Raw genomic sequence first — 20,081 nt, forward strand, 5'->3', positions numbered from 1 at the left:
TACATACAACTAGTAAGAGTCAGCTGACATTTTCAACATTCTGCCTGGAGATCAAGTCCAAAAATTCTTAAGGTACATTTTGCATCTTCAAGTTATCTTAAGTGACCAGTTCTAACAGATGTTTCATGCCGACGTAGCATGGGTGATCATTTTTTCACTTTGTTCTAACAGTTGCCTCATCATTTTTCCAGGCTTTGTTAGTAGTATCATTGACACTTTTCCAGCTTCTGTTTGCTACCTACCTCATCCAAAGCTAATTCCACATATGTCTGTTTTATGCTACGGTAGCACATTCCTTATAGGTACTAATTACCTATTGCCATAATAATGCTGCATAATAAACAACACAAAATGCCTCTTGAAACAATAAAAATTTATTTAGTGCATGAGTCTGTGGACCAGCAACTTGGTTCTTCTGGTCTCACATGCATGGAAATGGGTTGCATATTAGCTGATCTAGTATAACTCATCTGGGATGATTGAGATAACCTGGTTCTGTTTTACCTTTAGTAGGGTTAGTAGGTTAGTCCAGGTATGTGTCACAGCAAAGTCAGAGGATTAAGAGACTGTTAGTGTGAAAGATTTTTTCAAGCCTCTGCATGCATCTGCTTTTGTCCTGTAGGCCAAAGCATGTAAGATGGCCAAACTCAGAATCAAAGCGCAAAGAAGTACACTCCTCTATAGTGAGAGGAAATGCAAAGTCACATGGCAAAGGGCATAGATACAGGAAGAAGTTAAGAGTTGGGCCATTACTGCCATCAGCCTGCCAAATGATCTCGCCCATATTTAATATGGGACAGTACCTCACCCATATTCTTTGGACTTCATTATTTCAGCATGCTCCAAGGAGACAGTGACTTCCAACTGTCAGTATTTGTATCCTCTTCCCAAGGGTTTCCTTCTACTAAATAAAGGACCAGTCTGCCCATGCAAACTCCAGGCTGGAGGTTCTAGGGAATTAGCCCTGTCTCCACTTGACATATTCAATTCAATCCTCAAACAATAAATGATAGGAGTTGGTTAACGAAAATGCCAGCTTTCTTATCCCTCTAGTTGGATAATTTGTAGCCGTATATTTTATACAATTTTCCAGAGCTCTAATGTATTAGGCACTGTTAGTGCACAATGGTAGCTGGCTTTGTAATACAACTTTTATCCTTGGCCAGTTTCACTTATGTACTCTCCTAATGCTTAATTCTCTAAAAATAAATTGCTTACACTTGAAATCTTTTCTGTTTTCTTTTCTATTTTTCTTTTTCTTTTTTGTATTTTGAGATGGAGTTTCGCTCTTGTTGCCCAGGCTGGAGTGCAATGGCACCATCTCGGCTCACCTCAACCTCCACCTCCCCAGTTCAAGCAATTCTTCTGTCTCAGCCTCCCAAGTAGCTGGGATTAAAGGCGTGTGCCACCATGCCCAGCTAATTTTGTATTTTTAGTAGAGACGGGGTTTCTCCTGTTGGTCAGGCTGGTCTTGAACTCCCAACCTCAGGTGATCTCGCTCACCTCGGCCTCCCAAATTGCTGGGATTACAGGCGTGAGCCACCACACCCGGCCATTGAAATCTTTTCGTATGTTTTGCTCGGAATCTAAATTAATAGACTACATAATTGAACTCTCATTTTTCATCTGATTCTGAGTTCACGTTGCGTATTTACACTATGCACAAAAACCAGTTCTCAGTATGTATCCCCTTCCTAATTTTCAGGAGTTTTAACACTAAGGTCTTTTCAGTGCTTATACTCTTTAGATTCATTAGTAAGAGTCTGTCTTTTTCTGTTTTCTGTAGCTTATAACAGAATACCTGAAACTGGGTAATTTATAAAGGAGAGGAATTTATTTCCTACAGTTATGAAGGCTGAGAAACCCAAGGTCGAGGGGCCATATCTGGTGAGGGCCTTCTTGCTGGTGGGGACTTTGCAGAGTCCTGAGGTGGTACAGGGCATCACATGGTGAGGTGGCTGAGTGTGGTAGCTTAAGTCTCTCTCTTCTTATAAAGCCACCAGTCTCACTCCCATGAGAACCCACTAATCCATTAATAGAGTCTTACGTTCGTAAGGGTAGAGCTGTTAGGACCCAATCACTTCTTAAAGGCCCTATTTCTCAATACTGCCACATTGGAGATTAAGTTTCAACATGAGTTTCGGAGGGGACAACCCTTCAAAGCATAACAGTGTCCTTTAATTGTCATAAGCTTTCCTAATTATTAGCTTTATTATGATCTAAGTATCAATTTTGCTTTGGTTTTCCAGCTTATAGAAGAGTACAGCATACAGAAAAATCCATCTTCTGCAAAGAAAACACAGTCATGTAGAGAACCTTTCCATCCGCAGTCTGGACCCAGGTAACGGGTCCTTGCTTAGAGGAATATTTCTTCCACTCATATCATCTTTCTTTTTTGTCCCATTTTGTTTTTGTTTGAATAAAACTCATTTGGACTTTTCCTTTCTTCCACCAATAAAGAACATTATTGACTTTTAATTATAATTTTAAAAACCCCATTTTTGTGTGTTTTATAAACAGGGTCTTACTCTGTTGCCTAGTCTGGAGTGCAGTGGCACAACCACGGCTCCCTGCAATCTAGAACTCCTGAGCTCAAGCGATCTTCCCGCCTCAGCCCTCTGAGTAGCTGGGACTACAGGCACATCCCATCACACCCAGCTAATTATTTAGTTAAGAAATGGGTCTTGCTTTGTCTCCTGGGCTTGTCTTGAACTCCCGGGCTCAAGCAATCTGCCTACCTTAGCCTCCCAAAGTGCTGGGATTACAGACGTGAGTCCCTGTGCCTGGCCACAAAACATATTTTAAAATCTGTCTACATCTGCCTACATTTCCAGTTGATGTTGTAGTCCATTAACTCTTTATTCTGCTATATCCAAATTGCTATTAAATCCATATATCAAATTCTTAATTTTTGTTACTTTATTTTGCAGTTCTCAAATTTCTATATGATTATTAAGTCTATTCCTTTGATGAAACTCCCCATCTTACCCTCTATTTCCTAAACATTTTAAGCACTTCTTTTAATTCTGTGTTGCTAATGACAATATCTGCATCATCTGTGAGTCTTTTCCCATTGTCGATTTTTTTGTGTTGTTCCTATTTGTTGTGTTATTGCTATATTTTGTATACCTGGTAGATTTTTGTTGAATGCCAGATACTGAATATAAAAAACCAGGGATGATGTGGATTGTGTTATGGCTTTCCTGAGAGAGTTTGCCCTGTCCTCTGGTTGGAAGCTATAGTGGAGGCAAATCACTTTAATCAAGTAAACGAGAAGACAAAATGCTGGGTTTCAGTCTTCTTAAGATTGGTTTCCTGGAGTGTTATAGCCCCTAAAGGTCTCGAATGAGAGTATGAAGTGTTCTCTGTTGCTCCTCTCCCTTAGTGAGTCATGGCCTCCAGTTTTGTCTTCTCAGCACTAAAAGATGTTTAAAAACTCTAATTTGATTTTCAACGGCTGTATGCTTGGCTTCCTAGCCTCTCACTCTAATCAGCTTACTTCAGAAAATGGCTTTATAGGAAAACGACCTTAGTATTGTGCTTACTTTTTCGCACCTCTCTTCTTTCCAGGCTTGTACTCATAAATCCTGGCTGCCTTCACAGCATCAAACTGTAATTTTTTGTCTACCTCGATTTATGAATGATCAAGAGCTCTCTTAGATTATCTGCCTTTTAGCAGGGGCTGAGGATTATTAATATTCCAGCCCATATTTAGAATTGGCAAATGCCGTTAAGGGTAAGTGACATTCAGAATTTGTCTCACCTTTCTACATTTCTCTTCTCTCCAGGATCTTGACACCTCAGATTCTTATCGCTTTGGAAGCTCTCCCATGCCTTCAAACAAATGATTTTTTTTCTTTTTAAATTTTACTTTGTTTTTCTTTTTGTTCATTGGTTAAATAGCCCCCTCTTGTATACCTCTTACACGTACATGTGGTTTCTTCTACTTACTCTTAGGTCAATTTTATGAAATCTGGAGGGAGATAGTAGATTATGAGGACCTAGGCAAGGAGGGTATAATGGACAGATGCCTTGCTTGACCAGCCTCTATTTCTCCTTCTTCCTAATATTATTTATTATTATTATTTGGAAAGCCACTTCTGAGAAGTGGAAAGCCACTGTCAGTCCTTGTGTTTTTCGGTGGGATAAACCCAGTTTCTGGGGTCTAAGAATGGGAGGTGGGTGGGTAGGTGTGGCAGGCATGCTACTCAGGCTGGCCCATGACTGTGTTCCATCTCTCCTATCAGAGGGCTTGAGTCCGAGAAAGATATGGGACCCTAGTCAGCCCAAAGAGTGTCAGCACTGGACTTCTACGAAAGTTAGTAGGAAAGAGATATTGTTTCCACTGAGGTTTCTCAGCTGGTAGATTTAAGGCCAGAGCTGCTAATGGCCTTTTTTGCCTTTGTACGTGCAGGACCTGTGAGAGAAAGCCGGGGAAGCAGAACCCTTTGATGGAGACAACAGAGTCAGGACAATATTGTTTAAAACTCCTAAATCCAAACATGCCTGAAGCTATAAGTTACTTCTGAAATTTAAAAATTTATAAATAAATTATTTTTTTTCTCCCTAAGCCACTTATAGCTAAAATAGGCCTGACTATGTGGAGAGTACCAGTAGTTGTGAGGGAGGGGAGACAGATGAAGTGACATCTCAGGAGAACTCGCTGATTTGATTGACTGGATATGGAGCGTGTGGGAGAAAGAGAAGAAAAAGATAAATGTGAAGTTATTTAAGTGGTTTGTGATGCTTTTAACCCAAAGAAAGATATGATTGATGTAGAAACAACTTTTCCTTTTACATATCCAATCCACATATAAAAACATTTAAATCATAAACTGTAAGGATGGTAAACTAGAAATTTATGGCTGCTTCTCAGTAGCAACGTTTTTTCTTTAATTATTGTTGGCTTAAAATTTTTGATAAGTTATATCTCTAAGGGTATACAAAGTGACTTGTTGAATTTGCAAAGTGCTTTGTAGATTTCAAATTACTTTGGAGTCTGTCATTTGACCCTCACAAGAACCATATAGTAGGTGGGAGAGTTAACATCATCCCTTATTTAGCAATGAGTGTACTGAGGTACAGAGAGGTTAACATAATTAACTAAGGAAACCGAGCAAACATCTTGGAGGGATGGTATGAGAACCCAAATTTGCCAGTCCAGTGCTTTACCATATATCATTCAGTTCTCCGATTCCTAGTAATTATAGTTACTTATAATCAATGATAAAATTATAGCCAGTGACCAAGTTACCCAGTAACATTCCAAAAATGGCATCACATTTTCATTTAGGCATTATCAAATATATTTAATCAAGTCAGAGCTATTCTAAAAGAATAATAATAACTAGAACCATCTTGGATGACTGGCTTAGCCAGAGTCCCCATGTAGATCTGAGTGCTCATTGTGGGTCATGGCCACTTTTTTGTATCTCAAATATCCTCTGCAATTCTGGAAGGGGGAGAAGGTAAAAATAGGAGAGGATTCTGGCTCAAAGGGGGAGGGTTCTGTAAATTGGAATGATCACTTTAGATGGTGAAACATTTTCTTGTTTGTTATATAATTCTGATATGCTTTTAACTTCCAGTTCCTAGGAAAGAAGTTGTTTCAGCTCTCATTGGAGGAAGTATAAGGTGATCTCAGGGAAGGGGAGAAGGGCTGGTTGCCTGCCAAATCTATGATCAAGTCGGCTCCACAGTCAGTTGAGTAAACCGGAGTTATATATGTGAGAAGTTTTGGCCAGGAAAAAGGTGTAAATAGGTTAAGTAAATTGACAAGGAACAACATATTGGGTCATTAGTCAAAACTCATCATGTGGTCTACATAACATAAACATCAACATAAATGCAACTCATCTTCCCAAATAGCTACACACTTAATTTTCAAGTGCTAACAAAATGGGGCTTGATTTCAATCAATACTAAATAATTTTATGCCATTTCCAAATTTTCATTTCTTTTTGGGAATGTCAGAAATGTTGAGACTAATGCAAAGACTTTCTGAACACAAGAAAAGGCTTTACTTTGTATAATTATCTGGTTTGATGTTCTGTTGCTACGTGAAATAATGTTTACATCATGTGGTTTTATAACCAAAACTGTGTATTGAATTTCATCCAAATCATTTAGTTAAGTCTAAGTTTACAAAGGAAACTAATGATCTGGCTTTATTTCAATGTATTGATTCTGGATTCATGAGCGTGTGTCAAAACGTGATTACATACTCTCTAATTTCTGTACAAGCTCCCTACCCTAAGCTTACCCCTGCTAAGAAATCCTTGGTGTATTGATTCTTCATTTCATCTTAAACTAGTACTTAGGTAAAAATATGATTAGGGCCCTTTTTCTTCACTTGAGAAAAGAGGGGACAATAATTCGCGTGATAAATCAATATTATTCCAAATAAAAACAAAAAGCAAATTCTAGAAAGGGCAAACCAATGTTGGATTTGGACAAGACTTTGTGGAACTTAGGATGATTGAGATCTCTATAGCATCTCAGGTGTCCTCTTCAATTTTGGCAAAGGCAGAGTTGGAAATGGGGAGAGGACTCTGGCTCAAGTTGGAGAGGGGCTTCCACAAATTGGCAAATGTCACTCTACATAGTTTGAAAGCAGAAAACGACCTTGCTTTATAAAATTCTGTGGTTTGATGTTCTGTTGCTTTGTGAAATGCTTTTTAGAATATATATTAGATACCTATATATCATTATATATTATATGATAGGAAGAGGGGCAGAAAAAGAACTGCTTTCTTGTCACTAACTCTCTAACAAAATATTTCCTTTCTTACTTCACCTGAAATTGGGTGCTTAAGGGAGGGGATGGGAAGATGAGGCAGCTGGGAAAGTTCAGGCTGGGTGACAAGAAGAGTAGGAAGAAGACAGATGGTGTTTTTCAGAATAGATGGCCTCTGATCAGAAGTAGAGGCATCATATTGACATTGCCAAAAAGATGGGCTCTCAAGCACTCTCCTACTGTAGTTTTAAAAATAAAATATTCTTGTCTTATACAAATTAGAACATGTCCTAAAAATATGTTGGGTGCTCAGGTGCTGTACTCATAATGCTCACTACTTAGCAACCTATCTGACACTTTATACCTTACTTGAAGGCCCCAATTAAATGCTAATAGAAGTTGCCTTTGATTTTGCTGCAATTTTGTGTATTTCTTATTTTAATGGAATACTTCATATGTATGTTTTACTTCAAGAAGGAGGTAGGATGGTTGTCTCCCGAGGGTAGGGTGTGGGGGAGGGAGGGAATGGGGAGCTGTTGATCAAAGGGTACAAAGTTTCACATAAAAGGAAGAATAGGTTTTTGAGATCTATTGCACAGCAGGGTGACTATAGCCAATAATAATGTATTTATGTCTCAAAATAACTAAGAACAAATTTGAAATATCTTACCATAAAAAATAATGGGTAATCAAGGGGATGAATATGTTAATTAGTTTGGTTTAATCATTCCACATTGTATTCATGTAGCAAAACATCACATTGTATCCCATAAATGTATATAATTGCAATTTGTCCATCAAAAATAATATTAATAATTTAAAATTTTTATTTCTTCGTCTTGACTTTATCCTTCTAAGTAGGAATTGTACGTATGTCATAGCTAATATTATTTTTTCTTAGTCTTAAAAATATGTCTACAGTTTCTCTGTTAAGTATGATATTTGTTATAAAGTTTTGGTAGTTAGCCTTTAACAATTTCTTTTTTCATAATTAGCCTTTTCATTTTTGTCCACTTTTTCTCGGGCCAATTCTGGTAATTTATATTGACAATTTATTATTATATGTATAATCATGTAACATATGTTATGTATGACAACTTAGAACTTCATATAAAACCAGTTATGTAACTTGTTTCAAATTCATGGTGTTCTTTTATGGTTGAGGATATTTTGACTCTCACACACCCAAATACTTCTATATATCCTAGTTGCCTGTTTCTTTTAGGACACCGCTGCTAGTGGTATACAGAACTTTCGCTCTTTGGTGTTAGAGAATTATGCGCTTATTAATACATTTTGTATATTTTTTGTTTTTATTTTTTTCTTATTTCGATAGCTTTTTGGGTACAAGTGGTTTTTGGTTACGTGGATGAAATACATAGTGGTGAATTGTGAAATTTTAGTGCACTCCTCACCCGAGTTGTGTACATTGTACCCAATGTGTAATTTTTTGTCCCTCACCCCTCTTCCACCCTCCCCCTTCTGAGTCTCCAAAGTCCATTATATAACTCTATTTGCCTTTGTGTACTTAATAGCTTTGCTTCCACTTGTAAGTGAGAACATACAGTGTTTGGTTTTTCATTCCTGAGTTACTTCACCTAGAATAGTGGCCTCCAGCTCCATCCAAGTTGCTGCAGAAGACATTTCATTCCTTTTATGGCTGAGTAGTATTCCATGGTGCGTATATACCACATTTTCTTTATCCACTCATTGGTTGATGGACACTTACATTGGTTCTATATCTTTGCAATTGTGAATTGGGTTGCAATAGACATATGTGTTCATGTGTCTTTTTCATGTCATGATTTCTTTTCCTTTGGGTAGATACCCGGTAGTGAGATTTCTGGATCAAACGGTTAGATCTACTTTTAGTTCCTTAAGGAATCTCCATACCGTTTTCCATAGATGTTGTGCTAATTTACATTCCCACCAGCAATGTATAAACATTCCACTTTCACCAGATCCAGGTCAACATCTATTGTTTTCTGACTTTTTAATTATGGCCATTCTTGCAAGGAGTAAGGTGGTATCTTTTCCTTTGGGTAGATGCCCAGTAGTAGAACTGCTGGATTGAAGGATAGATCTACTTTTAGTTTCTTAAGAAATCTCCCTACTGTTTTCCATAGAGGTTGTAATTCTTCTTTTCTGATTTGGATGCCCTTTATTTCTCCGGACTGATGGCTCTGACCAGGACTTCCAGTCCTATGTTGAATAGAAGGGGTGAAAGTGTGCATCCTGGGCTTGTTTCAGTTCTCAGGGGAAACACTTTCAACTTTTCCCCATTTAGTATGATGTTGCCTGTGGGTTTGTCATATATGGCTTTTATTAACTTGAGGTAAGTACCTTCTATGCCTGGTTTGTTGAGAGTTTTTAATCATAAAGCGATGCTAAATTTTATCAAGTGCTTTTTCTGCATCTATTGAGATGATCATATGGTTTTGTTTTTAATTCTGGTTATGTAGTGTATCACATTTATTGATTTGCGTATGTTAGACCATCCTTGCCTCCCTGGGGTGAAACCCGCTTGATCGTGGTGTATTATCTTTTTGATGTGCTGCTGTATTTGGTTATCAAATACTTTGTTGAGGATTTTTGCATCTATGTTCATTGGGGATATTGGTCTGTAGTTTTCTTTTTTTGTTATGTCCTTTCCTGGTTTGGGGATTAGGGTGATACTGGCTTCATTCTCTTATTTCTATGTGACTGGTATGCGGAGATAAGGGTTTCACCATTTGTACGAATTTGCAGTTTTAATGTGAAATATGTTTTTTAGCTATTTGATATTTTTCTTTCTTAATAAATTGAATGAGTATACACACACCTGTTCTGATGCTGTGTGCATTTAAAACCTCATGTACTTTGTCACTTTAGCTTTATATTGCAGACTCCCTTACTGTATTGTCTGGACTTACTTCTGCCCACCACATTGCTTACTCTGTAGGCTCAAGGGGTGAATGCCAGGGATGAGGTAAAATTTTGGTCATATATATGACTGATTTTTTACAAAGATGAAATTAAAATTATTTCTTTAGGGCCATGTAATATCACCCAAATCATGTTGGTCAAAGAGTACAAACTTTCACTTACAAGATGAGTAAGTTCTGGGAATCTAATATGCAGCATGATGACAATAGTTAATAATACTGTACAGATGTTCCTTGACTTACAATGGAGTTATGTCCCAACAGACTCGACATAAGCCGAAAATATTTTAACTCAGGGGTGTCCCATCTTTTGGCTTCCCTGGGCCACGCTGGAAGGATTGTCTTGGGTCACACATAAAATACACTAGCACTAACGAAAGCTGATGAGCTAAGAAAAATCACACAAAAGAATCTCATAATGTTTTAAGAAAATTTACAAATTTGTGTTGGGCCTCATTCAAAGCCATACTGGGCTGCATGTTGCCCATGGGCCATGGGTTTGACAAGCTTGTTGTAACTTAAAAATGTATTTAATACACCTAGGCTACACAATATCATAGGTTAGCCTAGCCTACTTTAAATAAGCTCAGAATGCTTATATTGGCGTACTTTGGCAAAATCACCTAACACAAAGCCTATTTAATAATAAAGTGCTGAATATCTCATGTAATGTATTGAATACTATGCTGAAAGTGAAAAACAGAATGGTTATATGAGTACTTAAAATGCAGTTTCTACTGACTGACTTTTACACCATCTTAAAATTGAAAAATTTTAAGTAGAGCACTCTCTGTATTGTATCCTTGAAATCTGCTAAAAGAGCAGGCCTTAAAAGTTCTCACTACACGCCCAGGTAACTATGTGAAGTGATGGAGGTGTTGACTAACTTGGTATCACTTCACAATATTTACATATATCAAAGCATTGTAACTCAATTGCAGATTCAGTCACTCGATGCTTGCCGAGTCCAGTTTACAAGAGTGAGGTCTGATATAAAGAAAGAGACTTTTTAATCGAAAGCTTAGCTTATGGAAAGAAGTCCAGGCTCTTGCCTTTAAAGGCACTGCTTCACTTTTGGGGCAGAAAGCCAGAGCTTTTAAAGGGGAACTTGACATGAATGACAGGCAGGGAAGGAGCAGTTGGGGGTCTAGGTGACTTGCTTTGTTGCCTTATCTACCCAGGGGTTGAGCTAGTGCTAGACTGTAAGGTGGCTGTGGTCTGGAGATACTCTCCAGATGGGAGAGAGTTTCCTGTGGGCAAACTTTAGGTTGTAAATTGACTCTTGTCTCTAGAGGCAGTCTTCTGTTGGGAGAGATTTCAGGCTCTGGGGCTTCTAGGTATGCACACAGTTAAATGAGCTTGTCCTGTAGGGAGTGTCTGGTGAAGGGAAGGTAGAGGTTCTAATTGCATTTCTAAAGAGTTAAGTAGGAAGTGGGGAACAGGGGCAGAGGAGGAAAGAGAAAAAAACAAAAAAAATAATTTAAAAAATAACTCATTCTCTTTCTCTTAGGGAAATGGCGGTACTGGGTTACAGCATCCCATTGTACACAAAACTTGTCTAACCCACTGCCCATGAGCTGCATGAAGCCCAGGAAGGCTTTGAATGTGGCTCAACACATTCAAAGAAAGTTTGTAAACTTTCTTTAAGCATTATGAGATTATTTTGCAGTTTTTGTTTTAAGCTCATCAGCTGTCATTAGTGTTAGTGTATTTTATGTGTGGTCCAAAACAGTTCTTCCTGTGTGGCCCAGGGAAGCCAGAAGATTGGACACCCTTGTTGTACACCTTAAATACAGAGTTTTGTGTTTCAATTTTCCCCCAGTTAAGCTGGGAAAAAATGGCCATACCCAAAAATGACACATAAAATAGTTGGGTCAAATTTCTATTTTAATCTTGAATATCTTTCTTTTACAATAAATAAACTTCTCTCACATGATTTTTAATAGTTTCAGAGTGTTTCATTTTATGGATATTTCAGAACTCAATAAGTTTCTATTTATTTATTTATTTGGACACTGTGGTAGCGTCTAATTTTTGCTAAATCTTGGTGCACATTCTTAAATTTCAAAGCTGGACTTACTGAGTCTAGTGGGTCTTAAGACATATTGTTATCTGCCTCTCAAGAAGATTTTGACTCACTTCAAATGAAGTCAAACATCTTCACCATGTATTTAACATTCAAATATTTTCTATGTGTGATTGTTCTCTTAGCTTGTTTTTTGAGTTTTCACTGAGTTAGAACAATTCCTTGGTTTAGTATAAAAAGAGAAAAAATTCATTATGAGCCAAATGGATTTTGAGAAATATATTCTGAGTTTTCTCTTTACAGAGGTTTTTGTTTTGTTTTTGCCTAGAGCATAGGGTTAACTGGACTAATTTACACTTTTCCATTAGCTTTATCTTATTCAGGATAATATGAGCCAGTTTTCTTAACCCTAACAGGGCATATTTCTGTTTTTTCTTAACTCGTTCTTTTTCTAGTGTATTGCTAAGTTTTACAATTTAGTTCTTGCCTTAAAAATGACATTGTCTAATATTTTACTTGTAAAATACTGGAAAAAGTTTTTGTCATTCTTGCTGCAGGCAGTCAACAACTCAAGGTGACCCCTGGGTTAGCTGGAAATACATCTTGATTGGTACAGACTCCGGTTTCTAAGTGAATAAGCCGAGAACACACTGAGTGTCTGACGATGTGACATGCTATCATGTGACATGAAACTATCAGAACTTGCTAGGGTTCCAGATCCTGCACTAGAAATTCCTCCCAGTTGAGGGCTTTTTTTCCCTCCTGTGAAAAATAAACCAGAAGAAAGGAGAAGATGTATTTTTGTAATTTAGTTTCATAATTTTAAGGACCAAATCTCAGCTTTATTTCTCTAGAATAGGAAATAGAGATATCGTTGTCATCTTATGTTTTTTCTCACTTGATCTGATCTATGATCTGTTGAAACTTGATCATCTGTTCTTGCAAGTAAGGTTTTGTTGCTACATTTCTGAACTTCAAAATTAGAAAAATAATATCCTGAAGCTTCTAATACTTACAGTTGAGCAGACTTTATATTCTGTTTACACTTACCATTTTACATAAATCTTTATGCCTTTTATTTAGAAGACAAGATAAAAATTAAAAGAGAAAAAATATCCCCCGTATGCATAATACCTCTCTATGGGCTATTCTTTTGTGGGATAAGGTAGGTGGGAGAATGGAAGAATAGCAGACCCATTAGAATACAAAACGTGTCAGTAACTATTATTTTTAAATTGGGGCCACTTGGACACCAAGATATTATTGCCTTTTTAAGAGTTGTGTGTTCTACAGAACTGATTTCCTTAAATCATTTCTGTTTCCAAGTTTCTACTCACAAATGTACTAGTGTCCTAAAGGGCATGAAGGAGATATATATATATGTATGTAGAACAGTGATACAGTAAATATGAATAGTAATATAGTAAATCACTGTTCTTCAAAATATATATAAACAGAGATATAGTAAATCACTGTTCTTTTATAAACTGGGTCCCTATTCTATTTTTTATCCCTATAATAATGTATTTTATAACTTCTGTTTAGAATATTGGCAGATAATAGAACTTGATTGCCTGATTTTCAATTTAAACACTTATCAATCAAATACATCAGTACTTGTACAGGGTAGAGAAAAGTTAATCCTTTATATTATCTACGTATCTCTGAATTACAAGAAAGTTTCTGTACATTTACAGACCAAAAATACAGAAGTTAAAGCAAATGCCTTCTAGCTGGCATAATATTAGGAGAAAAGCAGACTAAAGTGTTATAAATTGGTAACAGAAGATATGTAAAGACATGATCACCTAGATAGTATAAATCAATTTTCTATTCTTGTGCTGAAGCCTAGACCCCACATGGCAGCCTGATGTAATTCCATTACCATGCTTAATTACTTGGCACTTGTATAGTCTTTTTATTTTTGTGTTACTGTTATTCCTGGTAAATCATTCAGAAGAAATAAATTTGCTTGCCACTCAAAATTAACTAGTATGGTGCATTGCTGCCCGACCCCCCAAAAGATGAGTTGACAGCTACTGGGCATTAATCTAGCCATTTTTTGATAACAGAGTATCTCTTTGCACATAGTTATGAGAGTTATAAACATTCCAAATGTAATTATCTCAGTCCTTTACAACTTGGAAATCTAATTAAAGAAAGTTTAAGATACTATAAATCTTAAGGAATTAGGTTGATAATGTGGAACCCAGTCAGAGTTTGGGATTACATTGGAAAGTGAGTATATTGGAAAGGATTGCAGAAACATTTCTCTCAGCCAGAATTTAATTGCTCAGAAAACTGAATTTCAGTAAAATAGATGAAAAGTGGTAGGCAGAGAGACTCAGACCTATGACTGCTGAAGAAAGAGCTAATTCCATATCCCTTTTTCTAGATGCCCTGGAATACACTTGTGTCAGTGACAAATGCTGCTTTGCTGTGCTACACCGAGTACAAGGTAGTGATAAGACATGACTGGGAAGCAGTTACCAGAGACAAGCAAGGATAGGGCTTTGACTGCATCCTCTGCTGGTGGCTTCTGTAGTTGTGCATAAAATTTATTCTGACCTGTTTACTTTTAGAGCCTGTGTTTACTTTGTTTCTTTTAATATTATGCATGTTTAGGCTATGCTTTTTCTTTAAATATGTGAGCAAATCTATTGGTGTAATGTACTTATTACCCTAAAACCTATATTATAATGGACCTGAAGACCATAAGGTAGAAGATCAGAAGAAAAAGAAAATGCATACATTTTTATCTTTAAAACAATTCACTTTTAAGATTATTTTCTTGAAAGGTATATCTTTGATGGAGCTGAATCTAGTTGCTTCAGGCAGTTACAATAGGATACAATAGGACAGGACTTCTTGGGTAAAAAAGGTGTAGTAATCTGTGAGACTCACCGGAAGGAGAAAGGAAATTATTCATTAATTTGGCTGAGGCCAGGGTAGTAAGCAGATTCATTATAAATTCTGGCAGCAGAGGAATACTTGAGAACTGCTTATAAAGTTAGATCATCTATTTTTCCAAGCAATATTCTTCATGTCATTCCACCTTGCAAAAACTTTGTGGAAAAGAATAGGCATATGAAGAGCAATGAATAGACTTTGCATTAGATTGGTAATCTTGCTACTAGTACCTTAATTTACTTGTATTACTGATATTTTAAGATAGGATTTTTACAGTTGTTTATATATTTTTAAAAAGCCTATTTTTTTCTTTACCCTTTTTCTCAATTTTTTTTAACCTCGAAAACTTTTTCCTCCCTGAGAGAAATGCATGGGCTATCTTCAGCATAGAACACAAACTCTGCCTTCTTTTCTCAAGTCCAGTGATTCAAGTTTGACACACCACACCACGGTGGATGTGCCTTGTCATGACGCATCTTCTCAGCAGCACTAGAAGATACATCCAAAGTCCTGTGAGCAAGGTAAGCCTTGTAGCAACCCTTTGATGTCTTTGAAAAATGCAAAAATGCTCACCGATCAGGAGCAAAGGGGCCAAAGGAGAGGTATTTCCCCCTCACATGTAGTTTTTATTTTTTTAGCGTATTTTTTGTTTTTCTCTAAATCAAACTCAGACTTACTCTGTTTACACTGAAATACACTGCACAGTGCCATAGGTGTAATCAGACCCAGATCTCAACAATGTGTATGATTCCATACCCAGTATGAATAAGGGTTTAATATCAACTCCATCTCTCAGTGAGAATGAATAGCTCTGAAAAGTCAATTCTTCCTATTTTTCTTTTACATTTGGCCTTGTAATAGCTGTTTTATGTCATTTCCTTTGAGAGCTCTGATACCAAGTTGGAATAGTCCATTATATCCTAGCTCTCAGTCTTTACTGAAAGTTACATGAAAGAAGAGGCCTTTGCCTGCAATTCAGAATTCTAAATTACCAGCCTTTCTTAATTTCAGGTTGCCCCTCCTGGACATGTTGTAAACTCATGCATGGGCTTTTGAGTTAGAAAAATTTGTGTTTGGAACTTTTCTCAGCTCTTGGCTTTTGACCTGGCCAGGTTACTTTTAAAGCCACATCTTCTATTATTTTATTTTAATTATTTGTCATCTTAAGAATGGGGATAATGAAAGTACCAGCCTCACCGAGTTATGTTATTTAAATGATATAGCCTAAGTGGTGAACCTAGCTTAGGGTCTGTTACCTGGGATGATGCTCAGTGGAAAGCCAAGATTTTTTGTGATTTTGTTTATCTGCTGATAGCATATAAAGGAGTGTCTCAAGTCCCATCACAGCTTTCAAAGCTCGTCTTCCTTTTGTCTGAGCAAACACTGAGAAAAGTCTGACAGTCAATGAACTTTAGTACTGAGATGTGCTTAGGAGGTATGGTCGTTGTTAGGTTTGATAATTATCAGAGAGTGATTCACTTCTTAGAACCTTGACCTGCAGCTCTAAGGTCCTAAAAGACTAACCATTACCAATAGACACTGCCCTCTAGTGTGCTTGTGTAATTATATGTTAACTATAATTAGCACTTTAAATCTGATAATTCCTACCTAAGAAAGTATATTACCTGGTGCAGAGCCTGGCAGAGAGGAAGTGTGCGTTGAATATATGCTCATGGTTTATTGAGTAAATCCAGATCTTTCCTTGCTACTGGGTTAGAACTCTGGAAGCATACCTTTACGGACTTAGCAATCTGGAAACAGCTGGATATCCTTTGGGGTGATCTGGAAGTTTGTCATTCTTCATTTCTACTAACATTTATTAGGCTTATGTGTAAGCTCTAGGGTTGGCACTAGTAACTTCATTTAATCCTCACACTAGTCCTTTGAGGAACATATTATTCCTATTTTTCAGATAAGAAATTTGAGACTTAAGCAATAAAGTGACTCACTAATAGCAATAATACTAGTAGCAGCTAAGTTGACTATACTGTGTGAAGCTGTGTCACACCTTAGCTGCTATCTGGATAGTAGCATGCCTTGCCTAGCATGGATTTGGGGTACTAAACTCTGTACATTTGGTTGTCCCCAAGATCCTTCCTTGAGAGCATATTATTTAGACCTATTCTTATTTTTAGGCTTGGGCCTTGTTGTGGACTAAGTGTCTGTGGTTCCCCACAAAATGTATATATTGAAGCCCTACCCCATGATGTGGCTGTATTTGGAGATGTAGCCTCTAAGGAAGTAACTGAAGTTAAAAGAGGTGATAAGTGTAGAGCCCTGATCCAACAGGATAATGTCATTATAAGAAGAGACACCAGAGAGCTCACCCCCTCTCTTTCTACCATGCAAGGACACAGCGAGAAGATGGCTGTCTACAAGCCAGGAAGAGAGTCCTCACCAGAACCAAACCCTGCTGGACTTTGATCTTGGACTTCCCAGCCTCTAAAACTGTGAAGACATAAATTTCTGTTGTTTAACCCACACAGGTCTGTGGTATCTGTTTATTATGGCAGCCCAGTACGACTAAGACAGGCCATCACAAGACGTGAACGTTTTGGACCTTCTCTTGGGCCCTAGTAAACAGAAATCAGGTATGCAAAAGGGGTAAGCATATAATTTCCTTTATTTTTATTTTTAATGTTTAAGCCTTAGGTTTTTATTTATTTATTTGGTGAAGACAATCACATTGTGTACATACAATGCAATTATATTGTTGATGAGAACTTACTTAAAATTTTTTAAAAATTCTATTTGATTTCTAGATGTCCAAATGACAAGATAGCATTTATATACCATCAGAACATAAAATAATTCAAAAAAATAAATTTATAGAAAAATATGTATTATATTGTGAGAGAGAGAGAGAGTATTGGAAGAATATATACAAATACAATGTGATAATGTGATGTCTTTGTGAGAATGCTATATGTAATTTTCTTTGTTTATATGAATTTTTACTATTTTTACCTTTGAAATATATAAAAGAGAATAAAAGTCATTGACAAAATCAAAAGTAAGTCTATTTTCATGGGTGAGTAAGTATACATCTTTAACAGAACAGCAAAGAGTTGATGAATGTTCAGAGATATTATATAAGTAACAGGTAAGAAGTGTCCTTTATCTAGAAGATCTATGGTATTCATTCTCAGTTGCAAATATATATGCAAAAAACCCCACAAAGGAAACCAAAACAACTCAGAATTCTCATGAATGTTGCATAAGTAAATATATTATTTGGAATAAACTTAAATAAGCTACATACAGGATGTCTTTTAGTTGGGTTGCTGAGGTGCCCCATTTTGCTTTTCTGATCGGTATTGTAGAAGAGCTTTAGTTTTGTGGAGTCACTCTCCAGGGAATTATTAGGGTGATGTACTGAGAGATAGAACAGTGGATTTGGAGTCAGTAGACCTGGATGGAACTCATTTATCAGGTGTGTCATTGAAAAAGTCATTTAAGCTCTAGGAGCTTTAGTCTCCTCATTAGTGAAACTAGCATAACAATTCTATGTCCTTTACATGGTTTCATCAGCATCAAACTAAATGAAATAATATGTGCAAAGCTTTGTGACCCAGAGCACTCTATGCTAATGCTAGCCATCATTATTCTGAAGATGACTATTATAATCGAACTTATATAAATTAAAGAAATGTGACAGAAGTTGTTCCCCTGAAAATGTTAACTCTTGCTGCTGTAGTCCTAATTGTGCTAGTGCAAATCCCTTTAAATATTCTTAATTTCTGGTCTGATCTTAATTAATGGATACCAATGTAGGGTACTCTGGATTTTTGGCAGACAGTAAAACCTGGGGTTCAGGAACAGCAATGTAAACAGGCTATATGTTTGCAAGTCCCAACTTTCATTTATTTGATATTTGTCATGAAAATCTATATAGTGCTTTCAGTGTTCCAAGTCCTGTGGTTACAGCAGCAAGTAAAACAAAATTCCTGCCCCACCGGAGCTTACAATCTAACGGGAGGAGGGAGAGGGCCAATAATACAGTAGAAAATGAATATATAATAGGTCAGTAATGAATATGTGATATGTGAATATGTGATAGAGCAATAAATGTAGTAAGTGCTATGGAGAAAAAATAAAGCAGAATAAAGGAAAAGTTCTGTAGGTCAGATGTGCAGGCAGCAGAATCTGAGATGGAGATTGAAGTCAGGAAGTTCATTCAGAGTCCTCTGAGGAAGGAAGCAGGGTTGGGTAGAGAGAGAAGATGGGTTCCAAAGCAGGCACAGTTGGGCCTCTGCCGACTCCATGGGGAACTGGAAAGCAGGGATGGGCCTTCTGATTGCCTTGACTTGGGGTATGGAGGCCAGGCCTTTATATTCCTGCAATGACCAGAAATTGGATGCAAGTTGTCCTTTGGGAAGGGGACTGTGACCTTGGTGACATGACTTTCCTCTGCTGAGGGCAAGTCCCAGAGAGGGCTTACAGTAGTGAGCTTCCAGCCAGTAGCACTGTTTTCATTACAGGGGTGTGTGTGTGTGTGTGTGTGTGTGTGTGTGTGTCTGGGAGACAGGACGTGAGATTGCTTTTTTTAAAGGATAATGAAGGGAGCCTCTCTGAAAACATTTTGGGAGTAAATGTGAAGGACATGAGGGAGGAACCTCATGAAATCTGGGGGATGGCAAGTAGATAGATATCTGGGGGAGAATATATCTGAGGAAGATACTTTTGAACTTCTTTGGATTTCTTCATATGGATTATCTATATGAATAATGACTATGCTCATCTATTGCTTTTCCAGTTGTGCTTATCATGGTAGTAGTGATAACAGTAATAACAACAATAATGTCATTTTTACCATGTAATTGCAACCTTTGCTTTAGGAACTGATGTAAATCTTTCATAAGATCTTACTAGAGTATTAATTAGCTAATTAGTTAATTTACTTATTCATTCAGTCACACAGTGAGTGTTTATAAATGACCACTGTATGTCACTTACTATGTGAAGTGCAATGAACACCATGGTGAGCAGGACGAGTTAGTCCCTGAGTTTGAAACCATTAAGGTGGGGAGACTGACAAATAAAATAGGCAATTAAAAATACAGTGTAAACAGTGGTCCAGTGTAGTTAAACAAGGTAAGGAAGGTGCAGCAGGGAAACACTAAGCCAAACAAAGAAACCAGGTGTATGAATAAATAGGGAATGGCAGATTAGTAAAGCAAAGTGAAAATGAAGCTGTCTTTGAATTGGGGTGGGATGGGGTGTGTGGAACAGAGGTGGGCAAAATAGGTGAGATAAGTGGCTCTGGAAATGAAACTAAGTTTTGTTTAGTGACCTCTTACGTTGTCAGATGGGGTTAAATCCATAAGGGTCTATAAACATTGGCCTGCTATGTAGAAAACACATGTTTCAATGACAACTCAGTTGTGGGAGAGGTTTTCATTGCTAACGATGGGCTCCTAGCATGAAGAGATTCAGGTAAATCCTGCCTCGAGGAGTGGGCTGATATCTCTGATCAGAGCTGGCT

General features: G+C 37.2%; 1 long non-coding RNA gene across 1 annotated transcript in view; it reads left to right on the forward strand.

The window, feature by feature from the left end:
- The window catches only part of LOC129397633 (uncharacterized), a 269,094-nt gene that overhangs the window by 207,696 nt on the left and 41,317 nt on the right, over window positions 1-20,081 (forward strand). The window contains exons 9-11 of the long non-coding RNA XR_010112040.1: window positions 14,082-14,144; window positions 14,961-15,117; window positions 17,083-17,187. This is a non-coding gene — a long non-coding RNA (uncharacterized LOC129397633). The remainder of the gene's footprint in view (window positions 1-14,081; window positions 14,145-14,960; window positions 15,118-17,082; window positions 17,188-20,081) is intronic.

Source organism: Pan paniscus, chromosome 3, assembly GCF_029289425.2.
Source record: "Pan paniscus chromosome 3, NHGRI_mPanPan1-v2.0_pri, whole genome shotgun sequence".
NCBI lineage: Eukaryota > Metazoa > Chordata > Mammalia > Primates > Hominidae > Pan > Pan paniscus.